The sequence below is a fragment of the Oryctolagus cuniculus genome, chromosome 2 (assembly GCF_051225735.1).
Source record: "Oryctolagus cuniculus isolate XC-2025 breed Fujian yellow rabbit chromosome 2, ASM5122573v1, whole genome shotgun sequence".
NCBI lineage: Eukaryota > Metazoa > Chordata > Mammalia > Lagomorpha > Leporidae > Oryctolagus > Oryctolagus cuniculus.
Genome location: NC_142868.1, coordinates 64272281 through 64299546, shown reverse-complemented (window position 1 = coordinate 64299546; position 27266 = coordinate 64272281). Strand labels below are relative to the sequence as shown.

At 39.2% G+C, this 27266-nt stretch overlaps 1 protein-coding gene and 1 long non-coding RNA gene across 10 annotated transcripts in view; one reads left to right on the top strand and one right to left on the bottom strand.

Moving 5' to 3' along the window:
- The window catches only part of TENM3 (teneurin transmembrane protein 3), a 651480-nt gene that overhangs the window by 608272 nt on the left and 15942 nt on the right, over positions 1-27266 (bottom strand). The window lies entirely within an intron of this gene.
- Positions 230-25287, top strand: LOC149127774 (uncharacterized). The gene is made up of 3 exons (XR_016228921.1): positions 230-503; positions 17886-18071; positions 23432-25287. It is a non-coding gene; the product is annotated as an uncharacterized LOC149127774 (long non-coding RNA).

Below are 27266 nucleotides of genomic sequence, written 5' to 3'. Positions count from 1 at the left end.
CTGGAATCCATTAATTATCCTGCAATGAGCAGAAAAATGTAATGTTTTCGGAAATGTAGTTGGCTTAATACAAAAGCAGATCTTAAAGGCATTTTCATTTTCAAAATAAGCTGGACATACTGTAGTCGGATTTTGTATTCTCTATATACAAGTGGTATTTCATTCTGAATGACTTGAGCACATCGCAAAGTGTATGTACTTTTATAACAAGGGTCAAGTTTCACTCAGTGAATCGATTCAATATGAGAACAGAAATTTCCACAGAGGGAAGGAAATTGCCTGAAAGTCAGTTGGCATCATTTCGTTTCAGCTGCTTGCTCTGAGTGGTGGGACCAAACACACAGGGCGCTGCGCTCACCTCTGAGCTACTCTGAAGAGCGCAAGGGTTGAAGGGCTGTTAGAAAGAGTAATGACGGAATTATAACTGACGAGCTCTCTGTCTGGTGAGACTACTCAGAAAAGACTCACAAGATAGTAATGGCTACAAGACCTTTGTTGTTTAGGTAAGAATGAACTTTTTTTCCCCTCCTTTTTGAGGTCTTTACTCAAATGCTGACCTTAAAATCAGAAAAGATTCAGTGTGACTAACACTGCCTTTGATCAGATTCCCAATACAGTCTAAATAACAGATCATTGTAAAGAGTATGTAAAACAGCTTCTGTTCAAATAGTGATAAGTATTTGAAAAGAACGCTCTGTTTATGCTACAGTGCCATCAACTTAAAACTTTGTTCAATGGCTGATCAGAAGGCAAAGATGGCACTAAAGTTAATGGAACTGAGAAAATAGGTTATGTTGCTTGGATGACTAGATGGATAAGAGCGTAAATGAGACGATTTTAAGACTGACGGAAGATACCCCAAGCTATATTTGCAATCTTTCTTTGGCAGTGTCTGTTCTCCTTCCAAAAGTCAGAACAAAATAGATGTTTTTCACATGATTATAACTAAATAATTTTAGCTCAGCAATAAACTAATCTCTAGTTGTCAACACGCAATCATTTCTTCTCTGTGCAGATTAGCTAGGTAGTTCAAGTAGTTCAATCTGCAGGTCTTCCCAAATATAAAAAAAAATAAAAATACTGGCTTATATTAGACAAACAACAGAAACAGGCTGTGTTTGACTTGAAAAGACTTGGTTAAATTTTTTTAAAAAACTTTTTTTTCAGACACTAAAAATTGCATTATACTGATAAAACATCCATTCCTTAATACAATAATGTGTCCACTTACAATTGTGATATTTTTAGCATCATCGAACATGTAGCTTTTATTAAGTGTTTACATCTGTGATGCAATGGTAATTTTCAGAGATTATTGGTGCTTTCATATGGTTTTATCTTGTTTCTACATCAACTTGTAAACTCTTCAAAGAAATATCCTATGTAACTCTCAGAGGCCCAGTAGACTGATAAGCATACCAATAAAAGGATTTGATTGACTTCTGTGCCAGAAATTTCAGTCTAAGGAACCTAACAGATCTACTGGGAATGGACTTGTAATAACCTTCTAACACAGCTGCTAAAAAATCTTTGTCATGTGAAGCTATTCTACTTGTCTAACCTGAAGTACACTTGCTGTGATTTCAGAACAGCTCATAATATTGAGCTTTTTGAGTGAGAAGTCAAATTGCTGGTCACCATTTTATAAAACTTTGGAGTATTTACTGTGGAATAATAAAACAGAATGACCCTATCCATATCAAGATTAACACATGGAACTACTGGCTTTTTATATGCTGTAGCAAATACCATTTGTAGTTTTAATATAGAAAATATTTTAACTTTACTAAAATCAGACATAAACTCATTTGTTTGCTATTTATTTCCCACTAGAAACATGAATGTAAAAAATGTAAACTAGGAAATCTGAACTAAAAAATAGAAACTATGTAGAATAAATGTATATTATATTAATATAATATGATCTAGATAAGTTTTGCTGCTTTCTCAGAAATAACCCCACAATCTTGGCATGCCTCTACGTGGGACAATTTAATACATATGCACTTAGCTCAGGATGTGGTACAAATGATACTGCTGATAAAAACTAAGACACATGCTATCTAGTCCCTCAGTATGTTGGCCTTCAGCTGAAATAATGAGAAAAGAAGGGAAGGGATTTATCCCTTCCCAATCCATTCCTTTTCATTCCTGGAGACCTCCCTTGAGTTCATGGGAATAGAAATTATTTCTACCAAGGTAGGCCTTTGGTTCCACAACTGCATATTAATGAATCCTAATCAAGGTCCTTTCTTCAAGTAAGAAATATGGACAAGGACCTCGATTCCACCCTTTTGAAGCATGAAAGCACAGAATCCTTGAAGTAACTGCTACAAAACAGAGCAACATCTTCTGGGCGAGTTTTGTGTTAAGGCACCTTCAATGTTTCCTAGAAAATTCTAAAATTCTTCTAAAATGCAGTTGTAGTCTTTGAAAATCCAATTCCACCCTTAATTTTTCTACAACTCCATATGCCTCACTTGTTAATATGACAGTTCAAGTTTTATCTAACATTCTCATCAAGTTGGTGGACATTTCTCCTAGTCAGAATAAAGATGTTCTTCTGTAAATATATTCTTTTTTTACTCACTTTATTTTTCAGTATACCACAAAATTAGCCAGTCAGTATTTAATTCAAATTCTGTATTTTCTTCAACATTTCCTTCTGTAACTAACTTCTTTTTTCAGGTGTCTTCAAGTAAAACTACTTTGGAGGAAAAAGTCACAAATCCAGAGCAAAATTGCTTATGATAGGGTTTAAAGTCAACATGTCACATTTGTAAATATGACCATATCACTAATTTCTTTTTTATAATATTAAGTCATTTTCCTCCTCAATTCTTTCTGTGAAAGAATTGTATTTGAAAGAAAACACTTAGATGGAATATAATTAGTGACGCTGCATAATATAAAAGACTATCTTTGCAATGAATTCAGGTTCGCATGGGAATAAAAGAAATGCTACAAAGTCAAATAAAGTTAATCGATTGTACTAACATCTAGTTAGAAACCAAAGAAGGTTAAAATCAGTTAGTTTGCCCATTAATGTATTATGAAACCTAATATTTTAGCATGATAATCACAATACAGGGAGTTTAAGTTATTCTTTCTGAGTTACACTTATTTGATTACTTTTTGAGTTTCATCTTTTTTCTAATTAAAATTTTATTAATAAAGGAAGCTGCATGCATGGAAGGAGAGCTGTCCTGCATCTTTAGATAATAATAATAATAATATTGGTACATTGTGCTAAAATTACATTGCCTTTTTCTCTGAAAGACCTGGATAGTTATAAAAGTCAGTGATATAGGGCCAGCCCTGGAATCACATATGGGAGCTAGTTCAAGTCCTGGCTGCTCCTATTCTGATCCAGCTCTCTTCCATGGTCTGGGAAGACACTGGAAAATGGCCCAAGTGCTTGGGCTCCTGTACCTGTGTGGAGACCTGGAAGAAGCTCCTGGCTACTGGCTTTGGATTAGCCCAGCTCTGGCCGTTGCAGCCGTTTAGGTAGTGAACCAGCAGATGGAAGACCTTTCTATCTCCCCCCGCCTCTCTGTAACTCTGCCTCTCAAATAAATAAATAAAATCTTAAAAAACAAAATCAGTGATATTTAAAATAACCAACCATGTGCCTTGGGGGTTCAGTTAGAAATGCATTGAGCCTGCACCTGAACCATGGTAAGGCTTTCCCACAACAAAATGTTCTATCAGGGTCATCTTATTTTGGATGATCATCCATTTTTGCACATAATACTCTTCTTATCTTACCTCCTAGATCTTAGTACTGACACCAAAAAATCCTTGCCTTCATGGTTTCTGTACTTTATCACCCTGAAGATACGAAACTTGGTATTTAAAAGTTCAAGCTTAGAAATAAATAGCTAAGAGACATTAACATTTTAATAGGGAGTACTTCATTCACCCAAAATAGGAATGAAATTTTACTGATATAATTTAGACATCACAGAATATTAGAAGGAGTCTTGGAGGAAGGGATTATCCTGCAAATGATATTCTATCCATAAACACACACACACACACAAAATCACTTTTTTTTTAGAACCACAAAAGAAACTTTTCTTACCTTTCTCATTGCTGACCTAGGACAGTAGGACCATCCAAACTGGACAGTGCAATTATTTTCCATTAGCAATAAGTCTCCAAAAGGAGAAAGTGGATTTTAGAAATGTAAGCTAAGATTTCCTTATCTACAACAGAAAAGTGTTAACATTATGAGCATGTGTGTGCTGATTTCTGTTGTAAAACCAAAGGTCATGATACCTTACTAATTCTTTCATCAACAAAACAAGGAACAAATTAAAAAGGAACAACCCAGGGGTAGCATTCCGTCTAGTGGCTGAGATGTCCATATGCCATATACCTGGATCTCAGCTCCAGCTTCCTGGAAGGCAGTGGGTTAGGGCTCAAGTACTTGGGTCCCTGCTACACACAGAGGGGACCTGGCTTGAATTCTAGGCTTCAGTTTGGCCCAAACCTGGTTGTTGCAGGAATCTGGGCAATGAGCCAATGGACTGGAGTTTTCTCAGCCCCTCTGCCTCTCAAAATAATCAGCCAGTCAGCCAGACACATAGTGCAATATTTACAACTATTTTTTCATGAAATGTTATTGGTAATTGATTAGGCACTATACTATAGTTTCACATTTATAAATGTGTTCCAAAAATAAAACAATGTAGAAAATAAACTGACATGATACGGCACACATATTACAATTACCTTGAGTTTATAAAGAGATCTACTCATAAATGAAGTCTTAACTGAACTGACCAACTAACTCTGCTGAAAATTAGTTCACTTTAAGTAAACGCCTACCAAAGGGTCAAACTGTTTGAATTTTATATTATATTCTAGAAGTTCCTTCTAGAATATTACATTCTGCTACTTTACATTTCCCTTAACAAGTTTGATTAGCTTTATAAAAAGATGGTCAAATACTGAGCATATTAGAGGTTTGGTTTTGATCTCCTCACTAATACTGGTTTTGTTAAGAAACTGAGTTCTGTGGCTCCTGCAGAGAAAAAAGAGGAAAACAATTAAAGACTCCCCCAGGGGGCCCCATCTTTCAGCAGAAGATTTGGGGAACATTCTCATTCATATTGAGGCACAGTCAAATGCCTTTTAAGGGTGTTAGTTTAGTGAGCCATGGCAGGACTTTAGTTTTCTATTATTTCTTATTGTTAGGTTCAAGGTTCAAGGGGTTTAGTAAAAGGGGAAATGAAACAGTCCTGATTAGTTTATGTACACAGAATACTCGATTGCAATTCCTAAGAAAGCTGTTTCATTTTTCCCCCCTCTTTGGAAGTCTTAGTGTCTGGTTGGTTTATTTAGTGGCTGGGTTTTGATGTAACACCACAAAGCAAGCTCATACATCCCAGTAGATAAGAACTAGGTTATCTCTATACAAAGTTAAAAGAATGCATTAAGAAGTCTTTTTGAAAGCAGGTGATAGGGAAAAAATTAAAGTAAAACAAAATAAACATAATTGAATTGATGTCATTTGTTAGTGGGAGGAAAAATGAGATTAAAATGAAAGAAAGTAAAATTGTCATTTAACAAACATAGCCCCTGCTAAAAACAATTCTGGAAAAATGATCTATTTTATACTTTATATCCATGCTGATTAATACTGAAATTAAAATCCTGGCTATTAATTCACAGATTGACTTTATGAAAATTACCTCATGTTTAGTTGTATAAAAATGCTCTCTTTACTACAGCATCAGTAAATGCTATAAAGGAAGATGGGAAGATTTAATCACTACATAAATTTATGCTAAGCAAAGATGTCAAAGTAGGATTCCAAGAAGATAACTAAAATGTAATACCAATTAAACATCACATTAACCCTACTCTTGGGGAAAAGCAGAGGCGAGCAGTACAAACAGATGAGTGTGGCTGGGTTTCAAGATTCTAGGGTTCCAAGCAGGTGGGACCTTAGAGGTTCTAGCAAGTGCAATTATCATCCTCAAACTATGTAACAAAATATCAACACCTTCTGAACCCCCATTACTGTGAAGTGGGATCCCAGCATCTCATATGCTGCTACTCCACTTCTGATCCAGCTCCCTGCTAATGGCCTGGGAAAGCAGGAGGTGGCTCAAGGGTTTGGGCCCCTGCCGCCCACATAGAAAACCAAGAGGAAGCTCCTGGCTCCTGTCTTGGCGTGGCCCAGCCCCAGCTGTTGCAGCCATCTGGGGAGTGAACTAAAGGATGTAAGATTTCTCTCTCTCTGTCTCTCCATCTAACTCTGTATTTCAAATAAATAAAATATATCTTTAAAAAAGAAAGAAAAAGAACGAGCCCATATGGTCAACCACTACAAAAAAATTAACATGTTCAAGTCATTTGGAAAAAAAAGAAAGAAATAAGCATTAAAATGTTACCAATAAAAGCAAACTTTCCAAAGTAACACATTCCTAATTCAAAGCCCACATTATTTTAGGAAGAAAATCCTTTCACTTTTCTTTAGCCTTAATGAAAGTAGTTTTATTTAAATCTTTCCTGTGTGTGCAAGTCCAACTATTAAGGACTTCAGTCCCACAAACAGGTAAGTAAAACAAGCTGTCATTTAGAGAAGTGCACTCCTGCACAGAATGCAAACCTGACACGTCTAACCTCTTGGGGGGAAGAACACAAAGGGGATCTGAATGTGAAGTCTGCAAAAATGGCAAAGGTTCCGGTTCCTTGACTAAGCCATACACACTCAAAATTCATGTAAAACTTAACATTAAAAGAAGTGATTTATCCCGTAACATGCACTTTGACGTACTGTATTTTAAAAATTCACAATATTGGAAAGGCAAAAACCATACTGAAAAACTTCAGATTTCATAAACACACGTACAAAGATGCTTTTTGAACTTGAAAGTTGAACCAAAGGATTAAGTCAATGTATTCTGTGAGAGGGAAATGACAGTTTCAGAGAAGGGATTACTTTGTGGTTTGCAGTATGTTTTGTTATTCTGCTACATAAATTATCATAATATATTTCATAATACTGAAATGTTCAATAAGAGATCTTGTTTTTTAAAAATCTCTATCCCATTGAAAAACTGTTAGCAAGTAAACAGTAGTTATTCCTCATTGCCTATAGTGGTACAGCAGTTGAAATAAGAAATACCTCCACAGTCCGTTTTTCATCCCAGTTGTGGGAGAGAGGGATATTTTTAAATTAATTCCATGAAAAAACAAGACCATGCACTGCTGACCCACTCTGGTTTAGGTTCATCTTGGCCATAAATTCCAAGTGAGTTTAAATGAACGGGCATTATGTAAATAGGCATTGCTAAATAAAAGGCAGTCCTGGGTATTAATCCAAAGCCTGGGGTGCTTTTAGCGCAGGCTGGAGACAATCCCAGACACCTGGCTTCTGAAAGACCACCAAGGGAATAAGTAGAACAAGTAGAAGGGGTCCTTAAAAGCATTTGAAATTAAATCTAACTTAAATACGAGATCGAGGTATGTTTTTGCTCAGCAATTTTTTAAGTTTCTTTCTGATACTGAATACAAACATTCACACCTTGAAGATACTACACTGTTCTTCAGTCAGTGAACACTTAAGAATCTGGATTGTGAAAAGAACTCAGTGGAAAAAGACTGATTTTATTTTGTTTCTGAAATACATGCTCTGGTTCCTTTCCTTTGTTCCCTGTTCCCACACTGATTTTTGCTTCTAAATGTTTGGAACTGAAAATGTACAGGTGTATATGGTGACACAGCAGAGCTGCATCACCTGGTTTGTTTTTTTTTTTTTTTCCTTGACTTACTTTATTTCGAAGGAAGGTGTTATTTTACTAACAACTGCACGAAATAGACGCTGTTCTCACCGCACATAAGACTGAGGTGCAGGGAGGCATCTTCCACACAGCCCAGTGCAAAGGCAACTCTCAAACCCAGCTCTGGCGCCCCTGCCCCCAGCCCCAGGCTCCTCGGAGAGGCTCAGGATGGCCGAGGGCGACAGCCAGGAAGGCATATTGAGATCTGCTCCTGGTGCCAACCCCTGGCCCCCAGCCTTGCGCCTGCAGTCTGATGTCCCTGGCTTTGCCAACCCCTCCCCCACCCCGTGCAGCCCCCAGTAGGGCGGCGTGGCTTCCCGGGTGGCAGTGAAGGGACAGGCTCACACAGTCACTGCCCTCAGCCGGGTGAGTACCCTTGGAGCAGCCTCCGCAGGTCCTCAGTGCGGTCCGGCCCAGTCCTCAGCCCAGCAAGGGCTCCAGCACGATTCCAGTCGGGGTTCTGGGGGGAGGTAAGGGCCTGTGTTTTGAAGAGGCTGCGCTTGGCGGGTGTTGGGAACCTACTTTACGTGTTTGGCTGCTTCCATGGGCCTGATCACCTGTTTAAGAAGCTGATCTACAGCAATTAACTAGAAAAATTATAGAATGTCTACTTGACCCCAGGACAAAATACCTAGTTATAAATGTTTGAGAAAAGTTGGAATGGAAGCCTCCAACACACCACAGAACAATGATTATCACGTTGTTGTAGTATTTTTGAGGAATAATTAGGTGATGAGTTCAACTTGATGTTTTAAACCACTTAGTGAAAATATCCCATAGCTAACAAAATTACTGTCAACTAAATTTAGAAGGGAAATACATATATTATGACAACTTCTAGGACCTAAAACCAGAGAATCCCTGAACATGCCAGACACGGATTTTATGCAGTGCTAGTATGTATATTTGTAGGTTCATATTTCTTGAATTCTATTAACCTTGTCCACGGGGGATGGCTACTGTCACATTGTTTGAATCAAAAGCCACAGAGAAGATCAACAGTGTTGCAGAGGTAATGATCTTTCACTGGCCTCTCAGGAGCTGGCTGTAAAATTTATAAGGAAAGTTCTATCCGTGGCCTACATAATTTTTGGTGAGGCAGTAGAAATTGATGCCATCTATCTAAAAGAATAAAAGTGGGCAATTTAGTTATCTGAATGTTCTCAGCTGCCACAAATCTTGGCGACATTTGGGGTTATTAAAGGCACAGAAGTTTGAGTTATGAATGTCCAATTCAACCGTGTATCCATTGAATAGCTGACAGGTATTAAACATGGTACTCTGTTTTGTAGGAGACATAATTACAGAATGCCTATCCTGTCTGTGGAGTGTTTATAATCTATAAGGATGATGCATATACATTCCGCACACTTAAGACACTTAAAGAGCTATTGTAACAGGAATTGTCAGAGCAAAATGTATAAAATATTGGATAAAAGTCCATGTCCTAGGCCCACGGATTAAATTCCTTGACTTCTCTCGAATTATTTGTCAACTCATCTGAATTTCAAAACTTTCCACCAGCAATGGCAATGTTAAGTGGGTCAGGGTACAGCAAAAGGAAACATGATGCCAGATGTGTTTATTTCAAATAAAAGAAAAATCTTTTTCTGCTTTCATCATGATTCAGAGGTAACTTTGTAGTCACCTAATCTGAGAAGTTTGGGGTGGTTTTCTAACAGAAAGGTCCTCACATCGGCAGGACCCAGGGGCAGTGGGTAGAGGCAGGGCCTGCAGGCCGATTCCCTGTGTGGCTGCGGCACGGATGCCGAGCCGGAACTCCAGACACAGCTGGGCAGCAGGAGTTCCAAGATCATTTTGAGAATGAGAAAAGTCAAGGTGTCTGGGCCCACTTCATCTGCATGAACCCTGGATCGCCTGCACATTAAAAAGAATCACATTTACATCAGGTCTCGAGGTCTTAACCAGACCATGGGGATGGCAGTGCCGAGTCCAAGGCACAGGCCAGCTACAAGTAAGCTTTATGGAGCACCACCTGACCGCAACAGCTGTCGCCCTGGACCAACATGGCACCTCACCTCATTCACAACCACTCACACAGGACAGCTTTTCTGGAAAATAACTTGACTTGTCTCTAAAACAGTAGCATCTCTCCCACCCATCTCAAAGGGCTTGAATAAAACAGAAAGTCAAGTTTTATCAGCTGATATGTGAAAAGAGTTCTCCCAACCATAAAACATTCTGTAAACATAGTGATGGTTTTAACAAATGACAACAGTGTATTTTAAAACTGTGATTCTGAAAGAACACTTATTTTCAAACCAATGATAAGCCATATATTTTAGCACTTACTGCTTGTGAATTATGTACCTGCATGAGTCTCTTACCTGTAGAAACTCTTTCAGCTTTGCTAAAAACCTATGAGGTCAGTACCATTTATTATCTCCACTATGATTTCCCTTTTGAGGATGATGGTGATGTGTCCAAAGTCACACAGGCAGACCGTGGTGGGGCTGTATTGTTAGGCAAGTTTTGTTTTGAAGCCCATGCTCCTAATCACCATGCTATCCTGCCTCTCCAATGTGCCACTCTATTTCCATTCATTCTCTTAGCATCATTTATTACATGCCTGCTGTTAAACCAGGCCCTACACTAAGCATTGCATTTTTCTGGGCACACAGATGTTAATCCAATAGCATGTGATCTTAGAGAATGAAATTTATAAGATCTAACTCAGTAAATAAAACATCAGTAACTCTTACAACTGTAAACTATAACTAAAACCATCATTAAATAAAACAGTTAATTGTGATCACAGGAGTCATCCACTTCACAGCATGCAATGACTGGTACTACCTTGTAGCAATTTTAAACCCTGTACAGAGCACCTACTTCCAGTCACCGCAGCCTCATCCCAGAGTTCCACAAGCACCCACGTGCATAAAGGAGCAAAATCACACTGGCTTTCTCTGGGAGGTGATTAGCTGACTTTTCAAACATAGTGCTCAGCAAACACACTACACTGGCTCTTCCTAAAATGCCCTCACGGGGGCTGGCGTGAGCACCAGTTCAAGTCGCAGCTGCTCCACTTCCTATCCAGCTCTCAGTCGATGTGCTTGGGAAAGCAGCAGAAGCAAGCACAAGTCCCTGGGCCACTGCCACCACGTGGAACACCCACATGGAGGTCCAGGCTCCCGGCTTCAATAGGGCCCAACCCTGGCTGTTGTGGCCTTTAGGGACGTGAATCTGCAGATGGAAGATTTTTCTCTTTCTCTGTAATTCTGCCTTTCAAATAAACAAACACATCTTTTAAAAAGATAAAATGTCCTCATGAAATAAAAGCAAAATAAGCTTGACAGAAGTACTCCTCTCCAACAGATAAATCATTCTAGGATCATACATGTCCTTCTATCAGGAGAAACTTGGTCATGAAAAGGTACCAGCTTGCCTGGCTGTCAGTGACTCTTTGGCAGAGGAAGAAGTGGGAGGGTCTTCTCGTAAGTTCTGTTCAGATGTTTTATATAGGCCACACTCCTAACCGCCTGCCTTTCACTCTGCCAGAAGTTCTGGGCATGCCTTCAAAGGGATTCTGTCTGGATTTCAGAACTGTGCACTAGAGTAATAATTTTAAAAATAGGCTATAAATATTTCTCTCCAAACATAAACACCAAGGAAATGGAAATACTAATTACCATGATTTGATCAGTACATGCTGTATAAATGTCTTGAATTATCACTCTGCAGAGTATAAAAATATAAAAGCATTACATGTAAACCAATAAAAATACATAGAATCCCTGTGGAATGTTACAAAAATTAATTAAAAGATTTTGGTGTGTTCACTAGTATATAGATTTTTTTGTGGTCCACAAATTTTATACATACATTACACACACACACACACACATACACACACACACAAGGGTACTTCAGAAAGTTCATGGAAAAATTTATTTAAAAGAAAAGTTTATTTTGGTGGCACAAAATCTTAAATCCATTTTTTGAATGTGCATTTTCATGAACTTTTTGAAGATACCCTATATACATGGATTTCAAAACTGTTTTGCACCAAAATTAATTCTTTTTTCCACAATGTTTCTGAACTACCTTCATAAATATATATATCTATACACACATACCATAATCTGACACCTGAGGTAACAAAAGCAAAAAATAAATCAATTTCAAACATAAGCATCAGTCACTCAGTACAGTACTAGGGCTTGGGCAGTAGCCAAAAAAATTTTTTTTAAATAAGAGATTGTGGGGGCCGTGGCGTAGCGGGTAAAAGCCACTGCCTGCAGTGTCAGCATCCCATATGGGCGCTGGTTCAAGTCCCAGCTGCTCCACTTCTGATCCGGCTCACTGCTAAGGCCTGAGAAAGCAGTAGAAGATGGCCCAAGTCCTTGGGCCCCTCACCCATGTGGGAGACCCGGAAAAAGCTCCTGGCTCCTGGGTGCAGCTCCAGCTGTTGTGGCTAGTTGGGGAGTGAACCAGCAGATGGAAGACACCTCCCTCCCTCCCTCCCTCCCTCCCTCCCTCCCTCTCTCTCTCTGCCTCTCCTGTGTGTATCTCTGCCTCTCCTTCTGTGTGTAACTCTTTCAAATAAATAAAGTTTTAAACAGTAGATTGTGAAGGGTCACTAATAAAATTAATTTCCAACATAGTGAAAAGATAAGTGCATTATGATATTATCTGCCTTAGAATATATTTTCTGATACATTGTCACGTGCCAGGTTCTTCCGGGGCCAATTTGATCCTCACACCTGCAAAGAGACTGCAAGCTCATTCAACTCTTCGCTGTCTTTAAACGTTTTTCTTTTTTACCACTTAGAGATAGCGAGTAACCAATTAAATATTCCAATTGGAATAATGAAAATGTCAATACTTGTAATAAAACTTTTCTAAAAAAAAGAAATTAAGAAATGAAAATGAGTGGGATGAAAATGTTTTTTTCCCTCCCTTTAGACATTCTTTCAATTAGAGAGGAGACCAAACTTAAATTATAGCTACCAATTAATTTTTCTGCTCTGGAAAGTAAAATAAGCATCTTTCATTAAATTGGATATTAAAGCTCATTGGTTATACAAGGAGTCTCCAGATTAATGGACTAGGGTTCTCCAGTTTCAATTATTTTTGTGATTTGCTACTATCAGTTCAACTGCCTTTCTCTGCCTGCTGGGGTTCAATCTGGCCCCGGCTGCCCACCCCCTCCTCCCGAATATTTAGCTGACTGATTCTGCTACTGTGGATCACTCAGGTAATCTGAGCTGGAGGGCTACAACCTCCTTGTTGTGTGTGTGTGTGTCTGTGTCTGTGGTGTGAATTAGTAGCGGAGGTCGCTTTCTTTAGATGAAATTAGGAAAAATAAAAAAGAAAGAACACCACACTGAAACGCAAGCAGGCTTTTGTTGTGCAGCTAGATTTGTGTTTCAAGAGTCTCAAAAAGATGAGGAAGAAAAATAAGGAATAGGTTTTGAGCTAACACATCATATATAAATTAAATTTCTAATAGATTATCATAAGTGTATTTTCATGAACCTACTGATTTAGCAAGGAATTTCTATTCTTACAAATATTACTGTCAGTATCTAATTTACTTACTGAACAAAGAAAAAGTCCTGAAACATAATTTGGTCATCAAAATAAACCAGACACAGAGATCACCGTGTTTGTGAAAATTAATCTTAGTTTCTGAGAATAATTTTTTAGTTATCCATTTGCATAAAGTTTGCTTTTCAAATGATGCTTTACCAAGAAAGTTACTAAACATTCTTCATACAAAATAGCAACTTTTTTCTATTGGTATCAGCAAAGAAGCAATCCAAAAGTCAAAATTTTTATAAGATATAAAGATAAAATGTAAGATATAAAATATGATAATTAAAAATAAGATAAAATATAAGATAAAATAAAAAATAAAAGATATAAAACAAAATCACCATTAGTTTCCAGGCATAGATACAGAAAAGTTACACACAAGAGGAACTGTTCACATACGATTTTCCTGCATTTTCCACATCCCACATCTGATTTTTACCTACAGTGCCCTCGAGTCCATAGGCAGAGGAAACCCATTTTTTTCCTAATCTAGAAGAAGCTCACTCAAGCTGCATTCTTCAGAGCTTTCTAACAGTCTCTGTCATTTTGGCTATTATGAAACTTTCCAGGTCACTCAGGCCAAAGTCTGTTCAATGACCTTGACCTTCTTCCAAACCCCATAAACATGACTTTCATTCCCATTATTGGCTCCTCATCATTTTAATGCTTCCTAATTGAAAGCTTTACTCAAATTCTAGTCCTTAAGCCCTTTCTCTTTTATCTCTGTCTGGAGACACATTTATTCTTGGAGTTCAATCACAACTTACATCCAGATGCATAGTCCCCAAAATGTATGTTCCCCCCAAGTCTCACCATAAACCTTCACGTGCTACTGGGTCTTTGTTCTGACCTCAGACTGTCATCTCAAATGCACAGGGCAAGAGCTAGATCTGTCTTGATCATTTCAGAGCTACAATGCCCAAGTGCTAGTTCTTAGGTGCTGGGCACATAATAAAGATTTATTGACTAATTAAGTATTTCAAAACTCGTTATTCTCCACTGCCATTTGGTGGAAACAAGAGAAATAGTTAAGAGAATCAGCCTGAAAATAGAAAATAGCTTCTTTTCTTAAACATTTATTTTCAGAACCCAGGACAAAAGTCTTAAGAGTCTTCTCTGGATCTTTTCCATTCGCATGGTCACCATGTCTACTTAGCTGTTCACATTTATTTATGTTGATGGATGGGGAAGAATGACTACATTTATTCCATGTTAGATATATCTATTTCATAATATTGCAGTAAGGATTTTCTAGGTTCCTTTTGAAAAGTTAATTTTACTTGAATGGGGAAGAGAGAGAAATGAGAATATGAATCTCCTCCATCTGCTAGTTCCCTACTTCCCAAGTGCCCACAACCATTGGACCTGGGACAGGTTGAAGCCAGGAGTTTCATCCAGGTTTCCCTTGTGGGTGGTCCAGAGTGCAACCTATTTGGGCCATCATCTGATACCTCCCAGGGTGTGCATCAGCAGGAAGCTGGATGGCAAGGGGACCTGGGACTCTATCCCAGCCACTACTATGGAGTTCAGGAATCTCAAGACCTGTGGCATAGCCAGTTGCATCAAAAAGCTCACCCTGGTTTTGAGAAAAATATTCAAAACACTACATTACTTTTAATATGGACTCTGTAAACATGCATATATATGAGTGTATGTGTATATATATGTGTGTGTGTGTGTGTGTGTGTTTTAATTTAGAAGGCAGAGAGAGAGGAGAGAGGCAGAGGGGCAGAGATAGGAGAGGGGAGAGAAGTGCGCTCCCTTCTGCTGACTCACTCTCCAAATGCCTGCAATGGCTGGGACAGGCCAGCAATGAAGCTGGGAACCTAGAACTCAATCCAGCTCTCTCATGGGTGGCAGGTATCCACTTACCTGGGCCATTGCCACTGCATCCCCAGGTCTACATTAGCAGGAAGTTGGAGGACGCTGGAGTCAGGAACCCAAGCCAGGAATTGAACCCAGGCACTCTGATGTGGAGCGTGGGTGTCTCAAATACTAGGCCAAATGCCCACCCTTGCTACTATTTTTAATACAAGATATCTACCAGACTGCATGTTTCTGCCAGGCAGTATCCAACAACATATTCTACTTCCCATTGTCCCTAATATTCTTTTGGCACATATTGGACTCAGTAGCTCATTGAATTTAAAAATAAATATTTTTAAATATACCCAATATGTGTATAATTATAGTTTGTCAGGTTTTTTGGTGACTTGATTACCAATGCCCAAGGTATTAAAAAAAATCCTGGACACAAGGTTATTTCTCAATAAAATTTTTCAAAAACTGTTAACTGATTTTTTAAGCACTATCTTGTTCATTTGATGAATAAAAGTCTTAGCACAGCCAGGATACTGATGAACTCAAGTTTTTTTTTTTTTTAAGATTGAATGCCAAACTAAGAACGTATGGTAACTCTACTCAGAAATAACCTAAAGCAACAAACCAATCTCATCTCATATTAAATATCTCATTTGATGCCTAATTACACGTTGTGTACGTCGTATTGCTAACCTCAATGGGCACGTCTCGTCTCACTTGGAAGACTCCTGAGCATTTCCCTCTTAGCCATCTCTCCATCCTACCCCACCCCCAGTCCAGTCCTATGTACCCACTGGGCTTACAGTGCACACTTCTAGAATCCTCAATACTGATGCCAGATTAACATGTACTAACAATTACAAATGTATTAAAACTGGATGCTATATGCTATGTAAGACATGTATACAACAGACTTTTCACAAAGACCTAAATAAATATTTATAACAGTATATTGTAAAAGCCAATTTAGATGTCTTGGTTAATATTTTTAATTATGTCAGCTCATGAATATTTTATTTCAAATCACTTCTTTCTCCTTGCCAAATGGAAATGATCATAACATAAGACCTCCTTTGAAGTCAAAACAGACCCTTTACTAATAAAGTCAAATAAAGAAGGGAAAAATATTATCAAAGAAATAAAAATTTAAATATTCTCTATATATTTGTAGTAAACCAAAGCTTAGCTTATAAAATTGCGTTATTAAGCTATGAAAATTCCCTTTAAGCTATTTAATGGCCTTGTGACATCACTTACTCACTTTGACTAAGGTTTCACCATTTACAACACACACTACTGATCAACTTTTTGGTTTTTGTCTAAATGCCACGAAGTCCAACAGCCCAATGATGAGAAACACAAGCCTTGCTGCAGAAAACACCCTTGGTGCTGAACAGTGTTGTGGATTACTGCCCATCTATCCAGGCTATAACTTTTAAGTTAGAAGTAACAATAAATTTTGGGAAAATAAAAACCCTGCTAAACATACTTTTTTAAAAGTAGAAATGAGACAGCATTTGGCTCACACAAGGGGAAAAAAAATAGATTCCTGTTACAGAGATTGAAAGCAGCAGGAAAATGCTGAAAGTCAACATTACTCTCTCCAGAGCAGCCTTGGACTCAGATAGGCTAGTTACAGTGTCTATCTCAGAGAGACACTATACGTTTTAGTTATTAAATTCACTAATTTAAAAGTTTAACGATTTACTTAGAATACTTTTGTGTAACTGCTTTGTTAGCCAAAAGTTACCTCTCATCCTGTTGGAGGCATCCAATACTTACATGCTAATATTTTCTTAAATGGTCAGAATTCAATGAATTAAAGGTAATTTTCAAGCTCATTAATAAACTCTCCTTGATTTGGAAAGCACATATTGACCCCAATGATCATTTCATAATAGTTTTTATGAGAGTAACAAGAAGTATCTAAAGTCTCATTAAATTGCTTTAATAAAGAAAAACCATTGCAAAATATTTTAAGTACTTATACCAGATCAACAATACACAGACATATCATGATTTATATTTTAATTTGCTGCTGTAAATTTTCCATGATTTGTCAAATGAAATCAGAAATTAGCCAATGGGATTTTTTTTATTGCTGTTTCTGTCAAAGTCTGACCGAGGCTTTCTTTTCCTTTTTCCCCCCAGTACTTAGAAAATGATCAAAATGCTTGTGGATTTTAAACTGCCACCAGATGTAATAATTATACTCTAAACTAATCACCACTAAACCAAAACCTGACTCACAACTAATTAAATTTTATTACATCAACACAGAGCATAGACTTTCAATTTAATACAGAGTACAACTATAAACACAAGAGCCCTTCAGCCTGTATATCCATTTCAAGTAAAATGTTTAGGTCACATTTATAAAGTTTTAACTTGGCAGGGTTTGTAGATCAATTTGGCAATTTCACAATTCTGCTAATTTGCCAACTTCTAAAGATGGGAAAAGGTGTTATTTGCAGAGGTGAACACAATGGATTATGCCACAATAATTCACACAATCGCTAACTGTACAGTATATAAAGACTATGATGTTATCAGAAAAAAATATGGAGTGCAATAAAAGATTCATTTAAGTTCAGGTGTGTGTTTTATTTGACATCACTTATTCTAAGATTCTTGACATACAACACCGCAGAGTCTTTATCTTTTGTGTAAAAATGAAATAATAAAAACATGCATGTTATCACACAGGAATGCAAGAAGCATGCAATGCAGTATCCCTAGCTGAAAGTGTCGAGTCGTTTGCTGTAGAGGGAACCAACGCAGATTAAGCAGCAGCAATTGCCACCCAGTTTTCAAGTGGAGACAGTGGAAGAAATTCCTTTTATTCTTCAATGAAATTGCCGTTAAATTTGTCATTTGCAACAATTGGAAAGTGTAAGTGATTCACTTTATAAACTTTAATTTTATAAAAAATGTTTACTTTCTACCAGATGGTAAGATTAAATTACATAAACACTGTCAGCAAGTTGAATCCTCAGATGTATTCATTCCCACCACAGAAGCTTCAAAACCTGTCTATAATTTTGTTACTGATGTTTAGAAACAGCTGTAGCTGACATAGCTACATGTTATATATGTTGGCTTTAAAGGATTAAATATTCTTAACCCCCAATGGAGAGGTGGTTTGCTGTTAACAAATGCCAGTGTAAATTACACTGGAAGTTATTGCTCCAGTAGAGATACCTCGCTCTACATATTTGGGAAACAAAATGGGCAGGAATCACATTTTTCATTACTAGTGGAAATTCTGTTTGAGTGCAGCAAAAGGAGGATTTCAAATGCACAGCACTTTCTGATAATAAATATAAGATAAATTATCCTCTAAAAAGCCCCTCACATATATCTTCATTAATATTTTAGGCACTAGTAAATTATATATTTTTCTCTTCAGAAGAATTCAACCCATCTCAAGAGACTTTTTTTTTTCCTGGTGCACATTTTGACTTGAATTTTTGGGCAAATCCTGCTGTCTCTTCCATTACAGTTTAAATGTATCATTACAATAATGTTAAAACTGACAGTAGGAACAGCAGGATCTTCTGAAATGCTATATCCCAAATTTTGTACTCAGTTAATGTATCTAAGGGAAGAGAATTAACTAATCTCACTAGCCAGGCTGTAGGCTTTCAAGATTATTTGATTTATGAATTAATCTCATTAATTTTCAAGAACCATTGATTAATAGCAGTCAAATGTACAGATCTTTGGAGATAATTCATCAACAGAAATGTGTGTGTACATGCATTTGTGCATCTTTAGACATATGTATCACAACCACATATCATAATGCACACACACACACATTTTTTGGTATGTATTTATGACGTTAAAATATCAAACACTTTGGACTGTGTGTTTTTAAGCCTGTCAATATACATATAAACAAATGTGCTGAAAAACTGAGCACATATAATAATTACAGAAGATGTATTTTTCACAATATAAAAATAATAAACACCAACAAAAGTGAAAAAAAAAAACAAAAATGTGAAAGTGATCAGGACTAAAAGAGAAATCATCTTAAGGAAATTCCAACACAAAGTTTGAAAATTATAACAATTTTTCAGACCTATAATTCATGTTACATTTAAAGTTACATTTTAAAAATTTTAAACATTTTAAAGGCTTAGTGCTTTTCCAAAGATAACATCTTTTCTTTGGCAAGTCATAACAATCTGTTCATAACAAAGAGAACCAAAGGTGATAAAATTAATTCCATCCATTGCTTTTGGGTCTAGTCCCTTCAGTTTATAATTATATGTAACTCACCTCATTCTAACAAATAGATATAAGAGCATAAACAGATATTCAACCTTACATTAAATATCATTACAGTAGTATCCAAATTCAATGCAGTGACTAATATTCTGTATCAGTTATAGTTCTACAAAGGAAACATGATCCCTTTGAAAGACAGATCTGCACAAGAATTTGTCTTTAAAATATTTATTTACAGGGCTGGGGCTGGCATTGTGGTTTAAGGGATTAAGCTGTAGCCTGCGTTGTGCCAGTTTAAGTCCTGGCTGCTCTACTTCTGATCCAGCTCCCTGCTAATACATCTAGGGAAGCAGCAGAGGATGGCCCAAGTTGGATCCCTGCACCTACTTGGGAGACCTGGAAGAAGCACCTGGCTCCTAGCATCCAATTGGCCCAGCTCCAGTCATCATGGCCATTTGGGGAGTGAACCAGTAGATGGAAGATCTCCCTCCCTCTGACTCACTCTCTAACTCTGCCTTTCAAATAAAATAAATAAAACTTAAAAAAATAAAAATTAAAAAATGTTTGTTTACCTATTTATTTTATTTGAAGGTTAGAGACAGAGACACAGAGAGCATGCACTCCCATCCTTTGTTACACTCTCCAAATGCCTGCAACACAAAGGGCTGGGCTAGGCTGAAGCTAGAAGTTGGGAACTCAACACAAGTCTCCCACGTGGATGGCAATAACTTAAGTACTTGAGCCATCACCTGCTGCCCCCCAGGGTGCATGGTAGCAGGAAGCTGGAATCAGAATTGGAAACAAGACTCAAACTCAGGCACTCCAATATAGGATGTGTCCCAAAGACATCTTAATCGCAATATTAAATGCCTGCCCCAGAACTCTTTGTCCTCAGTTAAGTCACTCTCATTCTTAAATTCTCCCACTGCAATATGGCTCCTGAGTCTAATTACACATTTTCATTCTAAATTAGCATAATCAATATACTAAGGTCAAACACAAAAATAAAATTACTTCAATACAAGAAACACTTATTTCAATTTTTTGTTATGCATTCAACACTTTACTAATTCTAAGAGTTTTACACTATTTTTTAAAGAATTTTCTTTGGGTGAGTGTTGTGACATGGCAGGTTAAGCTGCCACTTGGAGTCCCAGCTACTCTACTTCCAATCCAGTGCCTTGCTAATGCACCTGGGAGACAGCAAATGATGGCTCAAGTATTTGAATCCCTGCCACCACGTGGGAGATCCAGGTGGAGTTCCTGGCTCCTAGTTTCAGCCTGGCCCAGCTCAGGCTGCTGAGCCATTCTGGGGAGTAAATCAGCAGATGGAGGTCGATCTCTCCCCCACCTCCCTGAGCTCCCCATGACCTTGCCTTGCAAATACATAAACAAACATTTTTTAGAGGAATTTTCTTTGTTAAGAGGCAGGATAGCATGACAGGTTTGGTTTCTTATTTTTTAATTTGAAATGCAGAGAGAGCGAGAGAGAGAGAGCCAATCTGCAGGTTCACTCCTCAAATGCCTACAATATCCAGGACTGGGCCAGGGACAAAACCAGGAACCAGTAAGTCAATCCAGGTCTCTCATATGGACCCAATTACTTGAGCCATCATTGCTGCCTCCCAGGACCATATTATAAGAGGCTAGAGTACAGAACCAGAGCTAGGTATCAAGCCCAGATACTCTAATGAAGGATGTGGGTCTCTTACCTCACATCTGAACCACTAGACTGAAAGCCTACTCCCTGAAATTTATACTTTTAAGCATGATGGGATGAAACAAACTTTTGTAGTTTGTAAAAGGGAAAAAGGCATCCCTTTTGATAAATGTCTTCATTTTGTACTACCAGATGTCTTTCTGTATCCTCTCATGCTTTCTGATTTTATTTTTGTAAGTGTGAGAACAGTGAAAATGCCAGCCATTGTAGTCAGCCAGCTCAAGCCCCAGCAAACATCACATGGTAAGATGTTATCTTCGTGGCTTTACATAAACACTGAACTTGAAGTCTGCTGGGCTGCTCAGGACCCCAGTTAACTGTACAGCTCACCAAAACCCACATCTGATTAGCTACATTTGATAGGGAGCTTACTTCAATAATCCCATTTTAAATCTAACACAGAAAATCACACACAAAACAAACTGAGCTAAAGTTCTAAACATAGCTGCTTTTTCTTTTTACCTTCATGATAAAGACAAGTCTTAGGATTGTTAAACTAGTTTCCTAACAAGGACAAGTCAACATCTGGATTTTTTTTTTTTTTTTCAAAAGGCAGCAGGCAGCATGAATTCAGTTAGAAACAAAATCTATCACAAAATTACTCAAAATATCACTTCCATACTATGGGCATTTTTGCTTAATGTTTTGTGGTTTGGGGTGGACTGCCACAAAGATTCCCAGCAGCTGCAAAAAATGATGCCGAAATTGACTCCAATCAATGATGCCACTGAAAAGGACATTTCCAGATTCCTCTGGGCCAGATGGCAGGATTCGAGGGTGCCAAGCTTCTGTCTAAAGGCAGAGGCACGGGGCCTCCATTCACACCAGGCTTCCCTCTGGGTTTCCTTGTATCCTCAAGGTGGAAGCCATAGGAAAGACTTCAGGAAAAGTTGCTGTGAAATTACCTGCCCTTTTAGTTTCACAATGAAAGTTGCGACCATGCCTAAAGAAACAATTTTAAAACCTGATACTTGACTCTGCACAAGGGAAAATATGCTTCCAAACAAGCATACTAAATTTGTGGTCTTCACCAATGGGACACTTGAGTAACCTTGGCCCATAGAAGTATGCATACACTTAAACTGCTTTTGTACCTAAATCTGCCTCACCCCCACACCCCGAAGAAAAGTTAAAGAGGAATTAGTACGCATTTTAGGTTTCTACTCAATTTGCTGCATGCCACACCAGAACAACTTAAGGCTCCCATGGCAGCTATACAAATAGTTCCAAAAAGTCCCAGAGATTCTGATGCAAAGGTGATTTTTCTAAGCGCTATGTGGAGACACTTGCTTAGCTTGCTCCTCCCAGTTGAAGACTGCTGGCTTCAGTTGATCATGTACCTCGAGACAGCTCACCAGCAGGTCAAGAATAAGATGGAACAGATAAGAACAATTTTCCGGGAAGTTAAGCCATACGGGTGATCAAAAATCCAGAGTCCATGGATAAAAACTGATCTTGCTCATCAACCCCAAGTCTTTGCAAAGTGACAAGTGGCCATTTGTCAATTACGAGGAAATCATAAAGTAACTTTCTGGTTCTCAGCGACTTCCTAAATATAATGCATAATCTCAGCCCTAATGGCTCTTACCACGCAGCTGGAATAACGAAATAAGTATTGATCGTATAATCGCTTCACTACATGCTACTAAGTCCAAAGAAAAAAATGAGGGATCTCTGAGTTTCCCTGGAGACACTACTTGACATGGCCATGAAGGAGGATTCAACTTAAAGCAGTGGTTTCTAAACCCTGACTGTGCCTTACAAGCACCTGGGAGGCTCTTAAGTCACCGATTAGGACCAGATCCTACCCCCTCAGCGATTCAGAGTTAACTAACCTGGGGTGAAACCCTGGTTTTGTTTGCTTTTGTTTGTTTTGTTTTGTTGTTAGAGCTCCCTAAGTGATTCTGAGGTGTGGCCACTGCTGAGAAGCACTGAATAGACAAGGGTTACACAGGAATATCTCATTCCCAAAACTAGAAAAATAAAATACTCAATAACAGAATGGTACAGCCCTTACCTAAAAGATTAAAATCTTTCAGGAAAAAAAAAATACAGAGACTTGAGGTCTTTTTAGAATTCCAGATCTTTCACTTACTTGCTCATTCCAGTAATACGTGTTTATAAAGGAGGAAGCATGAACTTCTTTGTCATGTGACTAGATGAACAAAGAACAAACGCTAACAAGGCCCCTCACTTTATGGGTGCCATGACTAAGTAGGAAAGAAAGGAGCAATATGGCGGTTTGTGTTACATATTGTTCAATAAGGAATGTGATGATTGTCTTTGCGTTCTTCAGAGAACTCTCTGTTGGAGACGTGGACACTGACGCCAAGGAATATCCACACAGAATACCAGTGAACCAACCGGGAAGCCGCTGCAGCTCCCAGAAGCCTGGACTAGAACAGCAGAGGTAGAAACAAAAGAAGTACACTTGAATGATTCTGAGAGATCTGGGTGCAAACTGCCAATGAATCAATGTTGAAGCCGTGGGAAATGATGACACCCCTGAGTCGGGAAAGTGGGCTCCTTCCCGAGGACCTGCAGCATCTGCAGACCAAGCAGACGAGACACTGAGGAACCGGAGCACCACTTGCTGAGATGCAGGACGCGAGGTGTGAGTGCCGGCAGAGCAAAGAGAATCCAGCTCTTCTTGGGGAATGCTACTGCATTAAAATGCAAGGACAACTGAAAAGTAGAAACTGGGGAAAGCTACAGACGTTTCCAAGCCTCAGTTTTACATCATTGGCAAATGAGAGGCTTCTCACCTGTATGATTTCTAAATTCCTTTCTACTGTTAAGACACTTTAACTCTCCTCTCCTCTTCTTTCATTCTCATTCTTATTCCTATTTGAAAGATAGAGAGACAAAGATCTTCCATCAACTGATTCACTCCCCAAATGCCTGCAACAGCCAAGGCTGGGCCAGGTGGAAACCAGGAGCAGAGAATTCCATCTGGGGGACAAGGATTCAGGTACTTGACGCATCATTGACTGCCGGCCCAGGCACATTAGCAGAGAGCAAGATCGGAAGCAGAGTAGCTGCAACTTGAACCAGGCACTCCCACAACAGGTGATCCAACCAGATACCCACCTCAAAACCCTTTAATTCTAATAAACTAAAAAATAGCATGGAATGAGGTTGATGTTAACAGATTAAAGCTGTTTGAAAACAGACAGACAGACATGAAAAGTAATGTCACTGAGAGAGTCAAGAACAATTTCGCAGCGAATGTTTAACCTGACACAGAAGTAGAAGGACTCATCCTGTGCCTGGGAAACAGCAAGTAAAGCCAACTGGGTGAAGCTTGCCATGCATGAGACCACTGGGAGCTGGTTAAAAGGGTGGGGCTAGAGCATAAGGTAAACACCTTGAGCACCAAGCTAAAGAGGTTGGGCTTCATCCTATTAAGGGAGTCACTGCGAGTCCAGGAGGAGGATGACACGATCAGATCAGGATATTAGGAAAAGTACTCTCTAGGGACAACCTAGAAAAATGGATTGCAAAGACTAAAGACGGGTGGCAGGAAGCCCAGTTCCAAGACATTCTGCAGTAATCAAGATGAGGGATGATGAAAGCTTAAATGAAGAAACTGGCAGTGAGGATGAAAAGGTGGGGTGGGTACAGAATCTGGGCAAAGTGAGAAACAGCAGGCTCAGATGGCTGATCAGACCCGAATGGTGAGCAATTGCCTGTCTGGCAGATGGCTCTTAAGCATCAAGACCGTGTGACCAAAGAGGATGATGAAGCAAATACAGGACAGAGGGCAGGCAGCACTGCTCCTAAGCCTGGGAGAAAAGTGACTGCTGTGGTTTGCATGCTGCGTCCCTCCAGAAAACACAGTGAAACTGAATCCCCAGTGCAACAGCAGTAAGAGGTGAATCCTTTAGCAGGTGTTGAGGCCGTCAAGACTTTGCCCTTGTGCATGGTATTCGTGCCTTGCAAAAGGGCTGGAAGGAACTAGCTCGATGCTCTGGGGGCTTGCATGCCTTCTATCACACAGGGAAGCTCCGTACATTCTCCTCTGGAGGCTGCAACATCCAAGGCAGCATTCTGGAAATAGAGACCACACCCTCACCACACCCCAAACCTGCTGAAGCCTCGATCTCCAGCCTCTGTAACTGCGAGAAATAGATTTACATTGTGTGTAAGTGACTCAGTCTCAGGTGTCTTCTTACAGAAGCAGAACAGACCAAGACAGCGCCCAAAAATACTGTCCCAGGGTGCTGGGTGCAGGTGACAAAGTCATCCCACTCTGCATGGTTCCCTCTCCCCCTGGAGTTTCCATGGCATGGACAGCTTGTGTCACCCATCTTCAGAGGTAACTCTAGCTCCACACTGTTAGCACTGCTCTCTATTTGGAGCTTCTGGTATATACATCTTCTTTTATTTTTGCACCCCTCTGTTAAAGAGCCTAAGGCAATGCTGGACTCCGAACAGATATTTAGTGAAGGATAAATTACTAAGATATTGGAGTTGAAAAACACAAGAGAGCATCTCTCATTCAAACCAACTCACATTTGATATGTTTCAAATTTGCTTTTCAGCAAAACATTAAGAAATCTACTGAGCTAATGTATATGCTACTGGATATCTTGCTTACACCATAAACTTTTAAAAGAATAAGAATATCCAAATGCTAAGTAGCCCCATTAATGAAACAGGAACATTTCTTACTATATACAAGTTTGCCTTAGAATTGTATTTCCATCGGCCGGCGCCACGGCTCACTTGGCTAATCCTCTGCTTGCAGTGTCGGCACCCCGGGTTCTAGTCCTGGTTGGGGCGCCGGATTCTGTCCTGGTTGTTCCTCTTCCAGTCTAGCTCTCTGCTGTGGCCCGGGAGGTCAGTGGAGGATGGCCCAAGTGCTTGGGCTCTGCACCAGCATGGGAGACCAGGAGGAAGCACCTGGCTCCTGGCTTCGGATCGGTGCAGCATGCCCGCTGTAGCGGCCATTTGGGGGGTGAACCAACAGAAAGGAAGACCTTTCTCTCTGTTTCTCTGTCTAAATCTGCCTGTCAAAAAAAAAAAGTAAAAAAAAAATTATATTTCCATCACAAAATTGGGCACAAAATAGCCATAAAAATTTTCTTGAAATCCCTAAATATTACAAATGAAGTGGTTTCTACTTAGGTCCTTCCAAAAGGACTGAGTGGAAAGTGTCCATTTGTTTCACTTTTTAAACAAAGTAATAAGAATATAAAGGCGCTGACACCATCAAGACAGATTTTTTTCCATCAAATATTCCAGTTTATCAGCCATCTCAAGATATTTCTAGGTTAATTTTAGAGACAAATTTTATGTCCTTTGAAACATCAAAAGTTGTTCCTTCTTTCCCATATAACTGTTTGCAAAAAGCCTCCCACACATCCACTCTTCTCTTCCTCTGGGACTCTGGACATTCATCATGCGTGCTCGTTACTCTAATGAGTGCTCCTGCCTACGCTGCCTCCTGGCTCAGACATCACAGCCACACTGCCACGGGCCTGGCCCTCCACAGCCAGGCTACAACAAGGCACCTCCACTCCTGCTCCCCTTGAACTGGCCGCTTCCAATGGCGATAACTCGGCAAGTCAAGGAATCAGTGTCGTTAAGAATTACTCATTCAGGACAGCCATCTGGCATGGCCAGTAAGGTGCCACTTGCGAGACTCAACAGCACCTTGAGTCCTGGTTTACGTCCTGGTTCCCCTTCCGATTACAGTTTCCCATTCATGCACATCTGGAAGGTAGAAGATGGTGGCTCAAGTACTTGGGTCCCTACTACCCACACAGGAGATCTGACTTAAAATCTGGGCTTGGGCTATACCTTGGCCCAACGCCAGCTGTTGCAGGCATTTGGGTAGTCAATCAGAAGATGAGAGATTTTCTGTCTTGTTCTTTTTCTGTTTCTCTCATTAAAATGAAAATAATGTTAAAGAATTTTCTTAAGGGGCCAGCATTGTGATATAGTGAGTGAAGCCACAGCCTTTGATGCCAGCATCCCACATGGGTGCCAGTTCATGTTCCGGCTGCTCCACTTCCAACCCAGCTCCCTGTTGATGGCCCGGAGAAAACAGAGAAAGGCGGCCCAGGTGTTTGGGCCCCTGCACCCATGTGGGAGACCTGGAAGAAGATCCTGGCTCCTGACTTTGA